This window comes from Pinus tabuliformis, chromosome 5_1, assembly GCF_031772625.1.
Source record: "Pinus tabuliformis cultivar Carrire ecotype Pingquan chromosome 5_1, CPIR1, whole genome shotgun sequence".
NCBI classification, from domain to species: Eukaryota; Viridiplantae; Streptophyta; class Pinopsida; order Pinales; family Pinaceae; genus Pinus; species Pinus tabuliformis.
In genome coordinates this window covers 219,523,095-219,537,559 of record NC_142305.1, presented here as the reverse complement: position 1 = coordinate 219,537,559, position 14,465 = coordinate 219,523,095, and positions in this window count along the sequence as shown.

Here is a 14,465-nt window from a genome sequence, read left to right as displayed (position 1 = left end):
TGGAGACATTCTTCCCTTCCTTTTGATGTGGTTTCTACTTCCTGTAGCATCTCCTGTTGCTCCTTTAAAAACCCTTGTTTCTCCTATAGCATTCCATATTTCTCCTGTAGCAGTCCTTTTTCTCTCTATAACAACTTTGTTTTTGTATGTAGCTCCTGTATTTTATCTTGTAATAAGGAAACTTGTGCTTTGAGCCTCTTAGACATGACTTCTATAGTGGTGGCCCTCCCTATGGGTGGTGAAGGTTGTTTACCCTTGGATTTAGGGGAAGTAACCTCCTCAAATTTTCCTTCACCAGATCACACTTCTTCTCTTTTGTTGGCTGATTCATCAATGGTGATAGGGACTTTTTAAGGAGGATGAGGCTTTCCTTGCCTTATCCTGATGCTGTTTCTTGTTTTAAAGTACAAGGGGCCTTGCCTGGGCTGCCTTCTCTTGGGCTTGACAGGTGTTCCAAGTGTGGCCAATGTGACAACCACCTCTTGTTCTATGCTTCCTAGTGAGAGGCTTATTTGTTTTTCTTGTCCTTATGTCCTTTGAGGTTTAGAGGGAACCTCAGGGTTCTCTTCCTCTACTCTTTGTTTCTCTCCCTCTTTTTCCTCTATTTCTGCTTTCTCCTTCTCTTCTTCCTTTTCTCCCCTATCCCCAGTACTAGATGTTGGTGTTTCTTGCATTTGTGTGAAGGTAAGGGCTTATGTTTCATTAAAGGTCTCCTTGTCCATGTCCACAAAGTCATTCCACAACACAAGGTTCCTTAGGTGGCTTAAGTCATTCGTGACAATGAGCTTGATGAGACATGATGGGAAATGTGTTGGTGCTTCCCTTCCCTCACTTTTTGGCTCATTTCAATGATGGAATGTAAGAAAACATGTAGGACACTGAATCTTTTTGGAATTGGTAACTCTGTCTAGAACCTTAGCTCATAGAGCAACCTAAATTGATAGGAATACACAATGCTCAACCTCCCCTCACAAAATATGTACTTGAGGATGTGATAGGCCACTTCATCCCAAGGGAAAAGGAGGCTCTCTCGTCTTACTCCATTTTTGTCTTCCACAAGCTTCTCTTTATGGAGGAAGAAGTTTTTCTTAGCTGTAACACCTATTGCCTTATCCTCCTTGCTCCATCGAACTCCTAAGGGTATGGTGGTTACTCTGCTTATGAGATCTGCGTTCAAATGGATTGCTAGTCCTCTAACAACAATAGTGGCACTATTTTTTCCCTAAGAATTTTGGGCCATGGAAAATGCATGGGTTACCTCATCAACATACCCCTTTAATTGATCAAAGAATCCCATCCACTGATGTCTAAAAAAAAAAATTCAATAATTGGGGGATGTTGATGGATTCTTTTGGTTTATGTGGGTTCTCTTCGATTGAAACCTCCTCCCATTGCTCCTACTACTCCTTTTCTAGGTTATTTGAGGAGATTTTTCAATATTTTCCCTTGAGCAGTCTCAGGTGCAGAGGTAGTGGCTAATTTTTCTTTTTGTCAGAGGAGGAGAAGGATGATACTCTTGACTATGGGAATTTTTTTCTCTCTTCTCCTGTCTTGCCTTCTTATGTGATAAATCTTCAAGGGAAATTACTTGCACAAGGGTTTGCTACAGGGTACCCATATTAAGAAATTTTTTTCATGTAATTGTATAAAAATTTGAGAGGGAGGAGGTCACTTACCATTTTCAAGATGACTCTCTTATGTGCATGAGGGTTTGAGGAAAATTTCTGGTGGTTTTGGCTCCTTTTCTCCCCTTAATTCATCCATGTAGCTTCTCTTATGTGCTCTTATAACACTTCAGGTCTGCTTGTAGGAGTGGTATGTTGTTGGGTCCCTATAATACTAGTGATTACCCCATTACTATTGTAGTTATACCCCTTATTTATATTGTTGTGCCCCTATTACCCCCATATTGTTATTTCTGTGCCCCATAGAATCCCTCTATTGTTATTTTTGTGGCTTTTTATTATTATTGTTAGGTCGGCTGGATTATATTGTGACTCCTTAGACTCCTATATATAAAAAGGAGGTTTTGTCATTTGCATCATCCAAGAATTGTTCATTTATGTAATGTAAAGGAGGTTGCCCCCTCGAAGAGGCTGAATTCTAAGGCGTTGATCTATCTTTTCTTGAGCTGGTTTCATAACATTTGGTATCAGAGCTTTGGGTTCTAGGGTTTCGCTGCTCCAAACAGGTCATCGTGGAATTTTCACTATAACTTTTTTTCTATGACGTTTCAGAAGTCACAAAAAAAACCCATTTGAGAAGAATTGGTGCTGAACCTTGGGTCCAAATTTCAGAGCTTTTAGCCTGATATTTTCGGAGATATGATCTGAGGAAGTTGACCTTTTTGCAGACTCCTGAATTACATTCAAAACAGGTGACCTGGGGAAAATAGTCATAACTCTCTCTCTGAGGATCGGATTGAAATTTTGTAAAAAGGTACAGAAAGAGGACGGACTGCAGTTTCTTGTATGTGTGTTTTAGATTCAAAGGTTGAAACAGTGACTCGTGGCACGTCGTACAAGTTCGCTCTACTGAACCAGTCTAAAAGCAAGTCACTGTGGGATATTTCACATAACGCTTACTTGGAGAATCCAATTTGGCTCAGACTTGTGGCATTGGAAAGAGGACGCAGAAGGATACTACAGGTAGCAATTTCAGAACTGGATGATCCGAAATTACAGAGATACATCAGATTCAATATCAGGCTTCTATAAAGTGAAAAAAGGTGTGTAGTTTTTTTTAAATTTTTTATCTAAGCTTGGTTTAACGGAATTCAAAGGGCATAGTAAAGAATTATTATCGGTAAATGATGCCCCGAGGAAAGAAAATGCAAACACCTAGTAAGGAACCTGAAATCTCTAGCATGACTCATGAAGAAGAGGAAGAAATGCTACATGATATATCAAAATTACAAGAACAAGTGCAACAAATGTCACGCTCACAAAAGCTAACAGAAGCTAAGATAAGTGGCGTGGAATCTAAGATAAATGGCGTGGAATCTAAGATAAAGGGCATGGAAGCTAAGATGGAGGATTCGATGGTAAATTTGAAGATAGATTTGAAGACAGACATGGAAGAATTGAAGAACTTGCTACAAGAAAGGGTCACTAATGGTGAAAAGGTAGTAAAGGAAACTCATGATGAGAAAAAAAGAAATGTTAATCATGATTCCATAGACTCTAATGTTGGATCGAAGACTCACCATGTTCCAAAAATCGATATGAGGAAGTTTGATGGCAAGGATCCCGCCACATGGATATTACAGATGGAGCAATTCTTCGATCTCAATAATGTGCAAAACACACAAAAGGTACGTATGGCAACTTTATATTTGGAACCAAATCAGTTTGTATGGTATCAATGGCTTTGTTCTCGTAAACAATTTATCACTTGGGCAATTTTTACGGAAGAATTGATAGCACATTATGAGGATACAAAAAGCAACACTTTTTTTAGCCAATTGATAAGTCTCAAACAAAAGGGTTCAATAATGGAGCACATTGAGGAGTTCCAAAAATTGAACATAAGGGTAAAAGATATTCCAGAGGAGCATAGGATTGATGTGTTCATAGGGTCTTTAAAGGATAATATCCAACATGATGTGCGCCTTTGGGAACCTGATTCATTAGAGAAGGCATTCAGGTTAGCAAGAAAAATGGAAAGCAAAATTATGGCAACTAGGAAGCATACCATTCACAACTATAAAGATGGAAGTGTTGTTGCCCATAGTCTTCCACAACCTACAAGGTTGACACCACAACAATTGGAAGAAAAAAGAGCAAAAGGGCTTTGTTACAATTGTGATAGCAAATACACAAAAGGTCATAAGTGTGCTGAGAAGAAATTATTCTACATAGATTGTGAAGAGGAAGAAGAAAAGGAGCAAGAAAGGTCAAAAGAAGAGGATATATTCCAGGAACAAAGCCTAGATGAAGAAAAAATAAATCCGACCATATCTTGTAATGCATTGGCGGGAATTACCACTCCTCAAACCATCAAGATAGAAGGACAAATCAAGAAGAAAAAGGTAATAGTGTTGATTGATTCAGGAAGCACCCACAATTTTATTCATTGTAGGGTAGCAAAAGAATTGAATTGCTTCCTATATCCAGCACCAGAGTGTCAAGTGATGATTGCAAATGGAGGAACAATAAATTGCTCTGGAAAGTGCCATAATATCAAGCTATCCATGGGAGAATATGTATTGACTAGCCCAATGCTTTCCATTCCAATGGGAGGTGCGATGTTGTACTAGGAGTCCAATGGCTACAATCCTTGGGTACAATAGCTTTTAATTTTCAAGAACTTTTCATCAAATTTTCTTCGGAAGGAAAGGAAGTTGAATTAAGGGGTATTGCAGGGAAACCAGGAAAGATAATCAGCTCTAATGGTATGACAAAGCTTCTAAAAAAGGAGCAAAGAGGTGTAATTGCACAATTATGTTCGCTAGATGTTTCCACATTGGAATCATCTATTTCTCCAGATCTCCAAAAAGTCTTGGACAATCATTCCAAGGTATTTGAGACTCCCAAGGTCTCCCACCTATGCGTGATCATGATCATGCTATTCATCTGATTCCAGGAAGTGTTCCTCCAAACATCAGGCCGTACAGATATCCCTATGTCCAAAAAAGTGAAATTGAACGTATGGTTGCAGAAATGCTAGAGGCTGGTATAATTCAACCGAGTCAAAGTTCTTTCTCAGCTCCAGTAGTATTGGTGCACAAGAAGGATGGATCATGGCGCATGTGTCCAGATTATAGGGAGCTCAACAAGCTCACTATTAAAGATAAGTTCCCCATTCCTGTTATTGATGAATTACTGGATGAATTGCATGGATCAATTTACTTCACCAAGTTGGATCTTCGTTCGGGATATCATCAAATCAGAATGAAGATTGAAGACATTCCAAAAACGGCATTTAGAACTCATGAGGGTCATTATGAATTTTTGGTCATGCCTTTTGGCCTTACCAATGCACCTTCAACATTTCAAGGTTTGATGAATTCAATTTTCAAACCATTCCTTAGAAAATTTGTGTTAGTATTTTTTGATGATATACTAATCTACAACAAGTCTTGGAAGGATCATGTTGAACATGTTGACAGGGTGCTACAACTATTGGAGGAGAAACAATTATATGCAAAAAGATCCAAATGTTTCTTTGGAGTCCAGGAGGTGGAATATTTGGGTCATATTGTATCTCATGAAGGAGTTAAGGTAGACCCTAGCAAAATTAAAGCCATTAAGGAATGGAAAATCCCCACATCCATAAAGCATCTGCGAGGATTTCTTGGGTTGACAGGGTATTATCGCAAGTTTGTTAAGAATTATGGGAGAATAGCAGCACCTCTAACAACATTATTGAAGAAAGATTCATTTTCATGGACTTCGGAAGCAACAAAGGCCTTTGAACATCTTAAAGAGGCAATGTGCCAAGCACTGGTCTTAGCTACACCGGACTTCACAAAAACCTTTATTGTGGAATGTGATGCTTCAGGAAATGGAATTGGTGCTGTTCTAATGCAAGATGAAAGACCCATTGCTTTTGAAAGTCGTCCAATCAAGGGAAAGTTTTTAAGCAAAGCTATTTATGAGAAGGAAATGTTGGCAATACTCCATGCACTTAAGAAATGGCGACCCTACCTAATGGGAAGACACTTCAAGGTAAAAACGGATCATGATAGCCTTAAATACTTTTTAGAACAAAGATTATCCTCTGAAGAGCAACAAAAGTGGGTCACAAAGATGTTGGGTTATGACTTTGAAATCATCTACAAAAAAGGGAAGCAAAATGTGGTGGCAGATGCACTCTCAAGAAAGGATGAGGATGTGGAAGCATTGTTGTGTGCCATTTCTATTATCCAACCAGATTGGATAAACGAAGCAAGGGAGGAATGGAAGAATGACGAAGAAGTGTGGGCACTTATTCGAAAGCTACAACAAGATTCCAGTACTTCTGATACATTTAGCTGGCAAAATGATTCGTTATGGTACAAAGATCGCTTATACCTCTGTAAGAATTCCCAGCTAAAACAAAAGATTCTTATGGAATTGCACACTTCTCCCTTAGGAGGGCACTCAGGATTTTTAAAAACTTACCACAGGGTTAAGAAGGAATTTTTTTGGGATGGCCTTAAATCAGATATTCAAAAGTTTGTGGCGGAATGTTTGGTTTGCCAGCAAAATAAAGTTGAAACAATTAAGACACCGGGTCTATTACAACCTTTATCCATTCCAAGCCAACGTTGGGAGGAGGTTTCAATGGATTTTATCACAGGTTTACCCAAGTCTGAGGGAAAGAGTGTCATCATGGTGGTAGTTGACAGACTTACCAAGTATGCACACTTTTGTGCATTATCACATCCATTTAAAGCCAGTACAGTTTCTACTGCATTTATGGAAACAGTTCAAAAGCTACATGGAAACCCAAAGATTATTGTAAGTGACAGAGATCCCATTTTCACTGGAAATTTTTGGACAGAATTATTTTCTTGTCTTGGTACTCAGTTAGCTCATAGCTCATCTTATCATCCTCAATCTGATGGGCAAACTGAGATAGTAAACAAATGTTTGGAAGGATATCTTCGTTGCTTTGTATCTGATAAACAGACACAATGGGTCAAATGGTTACCTCTGGCTGAATGGTGGTATAACACTTCCTTCCATACAGCAACAAAAATGACCCCATTTATGGCACTTTATGGGTATCAACCACCATCCATCACATCATATTTAAGAGAAAATTCTAAGGTTCAGGCAGTGGAACATCACATCGAACATCAACAACAAGTCCTCCAACTCTTAAAGGATAACCTTGTGTTGGGACAAAACAGAATGAAACAACAGGCAGATCAACATCGCAGTGAAAGAAGTTTTGATGTAGGTGATTGGGTATTCCTACGGCTACAACCATATAAGCAAATGTCCCTAAAGCAAGCTAAGAAGGATAATAAATTATCACCAAAGTATTATGGTCTGTACAAGGTGTTGCAAAAGATTGGTACTATGGCATAAAAATTGGAGCTTCCTGCAGCTTCTCGATTGCACCCAGTCTTCCATGTTTCATGTTTAAAGAAGGTTATAGGTGACAAGCTCCCAATTCAAACAATATTGCCAGAACTTGATGAGGAAGGAAAAATTATATTGGAACCGGAAGCAATCACAGAAACAAGAACTTGACAGCTACGAAATCGATCAATTTAAGAGTATCTTATAAAGTGGAAGAACTTATTCGCTGAAGATTCCACATGGGAGGATGAGAATTTTATGCAGAAGTATCCAGAACTACTCAAGCGTTGAGGACAACACTTTTTTGAAGGAGAGGGGCATGTTGGGTCCCTATAATACTAGTGATTACCCCATTACTATTGTAGTTATACCCCTTATTTATATTGTTGTGCCCCTATTACCCCCATATTGTTATTTTTGTGCCCCATAGAATCCCTCTATTGTTATTTTTGTGGCTTTATATTATTATTGTTAGGTCGGCTAGATTATATTGTGACTCCTTAGACTCCTATATATAGAAAGGAGGTTTTGTCATTTGCATCATCCAAGAATTGTTCATTTATGTAATGTAAAGGAGGTTGCCCCCTCGAAGAGGCTGAATTCTAAGGCGTTGATCTATCTTTTCTATCTTTTCTTGAGCTGGTTTCATAACATATGCAATCCTGTAGCACCTGCAAACTCAACATGTTTAAATTCAATTTCACCCTGGGCAGACTCTGGTAGCATCTAGATCATCCTTTGGTACCTTGGTAGGCCTCTCTAACTGTTTTCTTGGAATGAGAAATTGTGAAAGTGGAATCAAGGTTTGTAATTTTATTCTTTTTCTTGGTAATGGATCGAAGCACTTTGGTTACTTGGCTCTTGCACACATTTCCTCTTTTAGTTGTTGTCCCCACTTCTCATAATTATCACCCCCCAATTTAAATTTTCCACATTGCATGTGTGGCTGAGTTAACTATAGTTTGCTAATTGAAGGTGGTCGAATTTACTCGCCACCTCGAACCCATAAAAACTCCATTCTCTATCATTAAACATATTTTTTTACCATGATGTGCATAGGGAAGAGGTGAGGTGTGTCATACCTGAGCTTATCTGTGATGTTGAGTTACTGGAGGTGCATGCAAGATTTTGTTGAGCTGATGATTGTTCAACTAACCCCTAGAGGTGTTGAATTTCTTTTTTTGCTTATGCACATGTCTTCAAAACATAATGATGTAGTCGATTGATGAAATATGTCTTCCATGAAAACCTCTTTCCAATGTTCAATCTATTTCTGTTGCCTCAAGGGGGTCAAATCTTCATTCTAGAGATGTAAGAATTTTTGGTCTATAGTCTTGTTGGCTTTGTGCAAGCTGCTATAGGACTAATATCCTTCCTGTAGTAGTCACTCAATTCCTTATCAAGACCTCATATTGCATTCAAGGATTAGGAGAAATCATAGTGGGTCTAGGGACAAGAGAAAAATCTTCAGTAGGTGGTGAAAATGGTGAAAAAGAAAAAGGTGAATTCATAGTCCTTTCTTGTGTTGTGTGTGTGTGTGTGTCTGCACGCAAAAGTGGATTCTTGAGGATGAATGTGGCTAAATGAAGTGGGTGAGGGGTGAAGGAATGTGGGTGGAACAACTTATTGATCCATAGAAAGACACAAGAATTCTATAGCAGGTCCCAGAACATCAAATCCACATTCAGACGGTCCAGCCGCAGTGAACTTCAACAGCCTTTGTATTAAAAAATCTCAGAGTTACAGCGCAGTCCAAAGAGAAAATCACCAACCCCGAATACATCTCATGGGGAGGTATTTATACAAAAAGGAGATACAAAATATCGTGTAGATAAGCTATCAAGCAATAACTTCATTCACCTACTCTACAGAAGAAGTAAATGAGAGAAATGAATGCAGCAGTAAATGTTGGTGTGTTGGTTGTTTAGTTTGTCAGATATATTTGACTTTTTGGATTGAGTGAGTCGGCTGGTAGCTGCATCTTTGTTCTGCGTTCCTGCATTGCTGTCTTGGCCTTTTATCTGTGCGTGGTCTTGCATTAGTGAGCTGCAGTCCCAACCTGATTTCCTTTTCTTCTGTTTTCATTCTTTGACAAGTGGCCCGTGCATTTGAATTTGCTGATATGTAGCTGATCAAAAAGAAAAAGAACCAAAATTACCTTGGTAAAACCTCCAGCATCCCCTGCCACCATTGGTCTGTTGGCAACTGATGTATTTGTATTTTTATTAGTGTTTCATCAGCTTCAGTATACCTGTAGAAGTTGGGCTGGACTTCAAAAAGATGATTTATCTCATGTTCAATGTAGAACAAATTTTCTAATTTGTCATATAGACTCTGTCCAGAGGGAGGCACTGTGTCTTCTGAAATGCTTGACGATGCTGTAATTTGATTGGAAACATAGGTATTTACCCTGTTAGCATATTGTTCATGTGTTAATAGTCTCCCATTGCTGGTCAATAAGCTCGATAACCCTTTGCTCTGCAACATTGCAAACTTTTCTTTGAAGGCATTTATTTCTGTCTGCATTTCTTGGCACTTTCTTTCCAAATTTTGAACAAAATTCCTCAGGGTCAGCACCTTTTTCACTATCAAAATGGTGTCTGTCCAGTTCCTGATATCTAGAGCTGCTAGTTGTTCTTTGGTATGAATATTCAAAAATTGAGTGAGTCTATTGGCCTGCTCAGGCATTTTTCCCAATGATGCCCTGGCCCTTTGAATCTCTACTCGGGCTATTTCTATCAAGTCTATTTGCTCATGTATCAAGAGTGAGATCTTTTTCCAAGGATTTCACCTTATTCTCCAAGGCCTTTATCTCTCTGGTTTTCTCTGCCACCGTTATCTTGGATTTGTCATAGCTTATCTCTAGCTTGGCCAACTTTTCTTTGGACTCTTTCAGCTCTGACATTTGGATTTCTAGCTCTTTTACTGCTCTCATCATTTCTTCCATGCTCATGCTCGAGTCTGGTGCTGTTATTGCTGCTGTTGCTGAAACATCTGTGGTTGATGTACTTGTCGTTGATGCTGGGATGATAGGAGGGATTGCTGCTGCAACTATGGGAGGGGCAGCGGTGAGTGTTGGAGCTGTTTCAGGTGACGGGGAGGTCGACTCTCCCTACTTAGCTTGAAATGCTTTCTCCAATTCTTGCTCCGTTGCAATTAGCCTTTGATTCATCCTCATCAACAAATCCATCGTATCTTCTTCTGCCTTTTCTTGTGCAAGTTCTGTAGTTTGTGGGTGCATGGTTGTAGGCAGTTTTAATTGCTTTCTAAGTGTAGCAATATCTTCTTCCTTTTTCTTTATAAGGGCTTTGATGCCCTTGACATCCTTAGGATCATGCCCTAGCTCAATAATAATTTCCTCCAGGGTCTTTATTCTGTTGTCTTTAGCCAAGGAAGATATTTTTTCCAATTCCAATTGGGCAGATGTATTGCTTAATGACTCCTTCAATTGGTGGGCCAGCATTGCCTTGTCTGCCAATGTAGCATAGACCATTTCGCCTGTTTTCTTGTGCAGCTCAATTTGGTCCATTGGGTGTATGTCTTTGGCAAGGACTTCTAGATTTGTTTTTATGTAGTCCACAACTGTCTGTGGTTGCTGAACTTTAGGCTTGAAATGACTTAAGATCATTTTTTCCTCCTTAATGTCATAAGCTGCCATCAGTCTTTGCTATTTGGAGGGTGTTGTTTTGAGAAGTTGATCATAAAGCTGTATTCTCAATAATTCATTTTGGGCTTTAATTTCCATGAATGTTCCTTTAATACCAGATGGTTGCTTACTTTGCTGCTTTGAGGAGGACACCTCCATACCATGTTGCCTCTCCATTTCTTGCCTGTGAGAGTTGGTGGATGTTTGCTGGCTGGTTTCCCTCTCCTTCCTTGGACTCCCTGTGATTTCTTCACTAATTTCCTCTTCAGGTTGAGGATCTACTCTTTGCCTTTTGGCCTCTAGCTGCTTTGTTGACCCACTTGCAGGTGTGGTTTCTTCTCTGTCCCGTTTCTTGCTTCTTTCCTCATTCAGAGGAGTTTGTAATGCCAGTACCTATGGTGCCTCTATCTATAGTGAAGGGGCTTACCCTTGACTCTGTTCCTTTGAGGTAGTTGGCTGGTCTGTCATTGTTTCTTGCTCTGTATCTACTACCTCCTTGCCTTTTGTTGTCCCTGCTGCTGGTGTAGTCCTTTCTTGGGAAGCTTGTGAAGCTGCAGTAGTTGATGTGCCTTCTCCAACTTGCTATGGCAGTTTGAATGACACCTGCCCAAAATAATCCAAGTCAAGAGTCTTTTCCAGATTTTTCATAGTTTGCTCCATTTTCTCTTCCTCAGTGAACTGTTCAACTAGTGTGCCTTCTACCCACTCATCTTGGTTGGAAAATTGTTCTATCTCTGGGATTTTGCAATGTTCATAAGCTGACAACCTATATTTTATTTTTCTTGCATTGATAAAGCCATTTGGGTCATAGGGTACCCACCAAAATCTCCTTTTTAATCTGAGTTTTTCACCCAATATCTGATCGGCCTCTTGCCATCCTTCTTTTTTGTTCATGACATAGGGGCCTAGTTGGTCTCTGAATTTCAACTGAGCCTTTTTCTTGGTGCTATGGAAATGAGTCAAATCTGAATTGATAAATTGCCTGTAATATTCCAAGGCAAATAGTCTCATTGGCACATATCTTGGCAGCCTGTAGGGGCACAACTCACAGCCATATATCCTGATGATAGTGTGATTCTGGTAGAAGTACCAGTCACCTATTTTGTAGCTTTTGGAGAGCTGCAATATTTTCTGCATATCATAAGATAGTCTAGGAGGAGGAGTTCTCTTTAGGAGAGAAGAGACTGGATAGACAAACATGTCAATGAACTCACAGTAGGAGTAGGGAGAGCTGTGGACTTCATGAAAGACTGAGGTCCAAAAATCACAGAACTCTTTTCTCCTTTAGAGTCCAATATTTTGATGGGGAATTGGAAACAGTCTGGCTGATAATATAGGAACTGATGATAGATGTAGGATGAATACTTGAAGACTCCCTCCCTATCTAGATTCAATAGTTGGTCATGTATCTTGCTGGCAATGAATTTGGCATAATTGTATTTGATAGCAGGGGGCTGCCCTGGGGTAAATGCAGACAGTAAGACCAATATAGTTTCATTAATATGTTCACTTGTCTTGAAGCCCAGAACATAATATATCATATCAACCAGTAATTTACCCACTTCATTGAAACATGCATAGTGAAAAGGAGGTGGCTCTATAGGCTGGCGATCTGCTCTCATAAATACTTGGGCAATTCAGGTTATTTCTGAGCTGGAGAGTTTGGGACCTTCATAAAGCAAAAACTTCATAGTAAGAGGAAATAGAAGCTGAGTTGGTTTGAAGTTTAGCATTTGATTTATGGAGTCAGGAGTTATATGAAAGAGGATGGTCCCAGATGGAGTTTTGACTGCCCTTTGAGTTGGTTCATAGTTTTCACAACAGTGGTGAATTATCTCAGGGGAGATATTGACAGAGGGAAGGAAGTATATGGGTAGATTTGATTCCCATATCCCATATAAATCATTGTTATTTAGATAACTGTTCCTGAATTCATAGAATGCCTGCAGGTGGTTTCTGTCACCAGCCAAGTGTTGGATTAGATAATCCCGATCAGCCAAAGGTAGTGATTCCAATTCCTTGTGGGGTGCATTGAGAGGAGTGATATTCAAGGCTGCTGGAGTCTGCATCTTTAAATTGTTTGTGTTTTTGATTGGAATGTGGGTCTATGCAGCAACAGAAAACAGAACACTGGCTCTGAGGTTTTTCTCAGGGAATTGCAGACTGAGCCTTATCTTGAAATCACCTCACTGGGTAACATTCATGGTTAAAAACAAATTTTGCAGAGCTTAGTCGAGAAGATGGATAAAACAGTGGAAATAGTGCTCCTTTTGCAGGTGATTTGACAATTTTAGCTCAATATTTGGGCATTTTTTGGATTTTTTTGCAGAGGAAAGTTACAGACAGGTTGCTTGGAAAGAAGAGCTTGGTAAATTCCTGTTTTTACCAGCTCACTGTGTTTTTAGCTGGGGTTATAAACTGAATTTGTCGGGTTTTTTGGTTCTTTGAGCGAAATGCAGAGAAAATGAGCTTAAATCCAGCTTGACGGCGAATTTGCGGATGGAAAGACAGTTCACAAGGTTACTTTGGAAAAAATGAGCGAAGTGGGGACTATAGTGCAGAGGTATAGGGGCAGTACTGTGAATTTGATTCGAATTCTAGTTATCCATGCGATTTTTGCGGAAAAAACTCAGAAAAAACAGGGTTCGGGCGCAATTGAGTAAATACCTGCTTCAAATGGGCGCTTGGTGTACAATATGGACAGAGGCCCGAGCTGAGGGACCGCGCTGTGGAGTTGATTTCACTGGGTGACGGACTATGCAGATTTGGTGGCAAATTCGTCGTAATTTGCATGTAGAGGTTTCCACAAACCAACGAATAGAAATAAACAAAAAAATCACTTTCACGGGTTTTAACACAATTTGGGTTTTTTCGAGCTTTTTGGCGCTTTTTGTGATGACGTCATCATGATATAATTTTGTCGTGTAGCGGGGTACGGAGTATGACGTGTTGGATGACATGGCGGGTGGCACGGAGGTGAGGTGATGATGTCAGCAGGTGACATGGCGCTGATACGGAGTGGTGGTGGGTGACATGGATGCGGCATCAGCTGATGATGTGGGCATGACTTGAGCGGGGAGGTAGTGGGGCGGTAAGCGGTATTCCCCACATCGCCTTAGGGCCATGGCGGTTTTGGAGGGGGGGGCTCCGATCACGCCGGGAAGCCGATGCGTGTCACGGGTACGGCAGAAATACCACCCATCCCCTAGACGCTAATGTTCGGCACGCGGGGGGTTCTGATATTGCCAACAACCTTTAGATCTATGGCTGGATTGGACGGTTGACGGGTGAGGTAAGTGCCGGTGGTTTACAACAGGGGGACCCGTGCATTATTTTAACATTTAATAATATTGTCGGGGTTTTTAAATGTTATTAACTTTGGATTTTGGCGAATGGTTATTCATTTAACTGAATGTTAAATGAAACCTAATTTTCATGCACGCCAGGGGTTAATATAGGGTTTATGTGGGAGGCTTAGGTGCGGTTGTTTATTTAACTGAGTGTTAAATAAACTCCAATGATATTTGAATGCGAAGGGGCTATTATTAAGGTCCCAAATGAACCAATAATTCCCACAACTTTGTTCTATGGCTATAGTTGCCAAGGGTAGGGTTATTATATATTTTTTGGGTTTTTTGTTATTTATATATAGTAGGGGTGGGGAAAACTTTACATAGGAGTTATATAATAGTGTTAGGGTGTTAATATGACAAATGATAGAAGAATACTAAGTTTATAAGGTAGAAACTTAGGTTTATAGGGAAGTGAAGGAAAATGGAAAGATCTTTTTACACAAGAAATGTGGC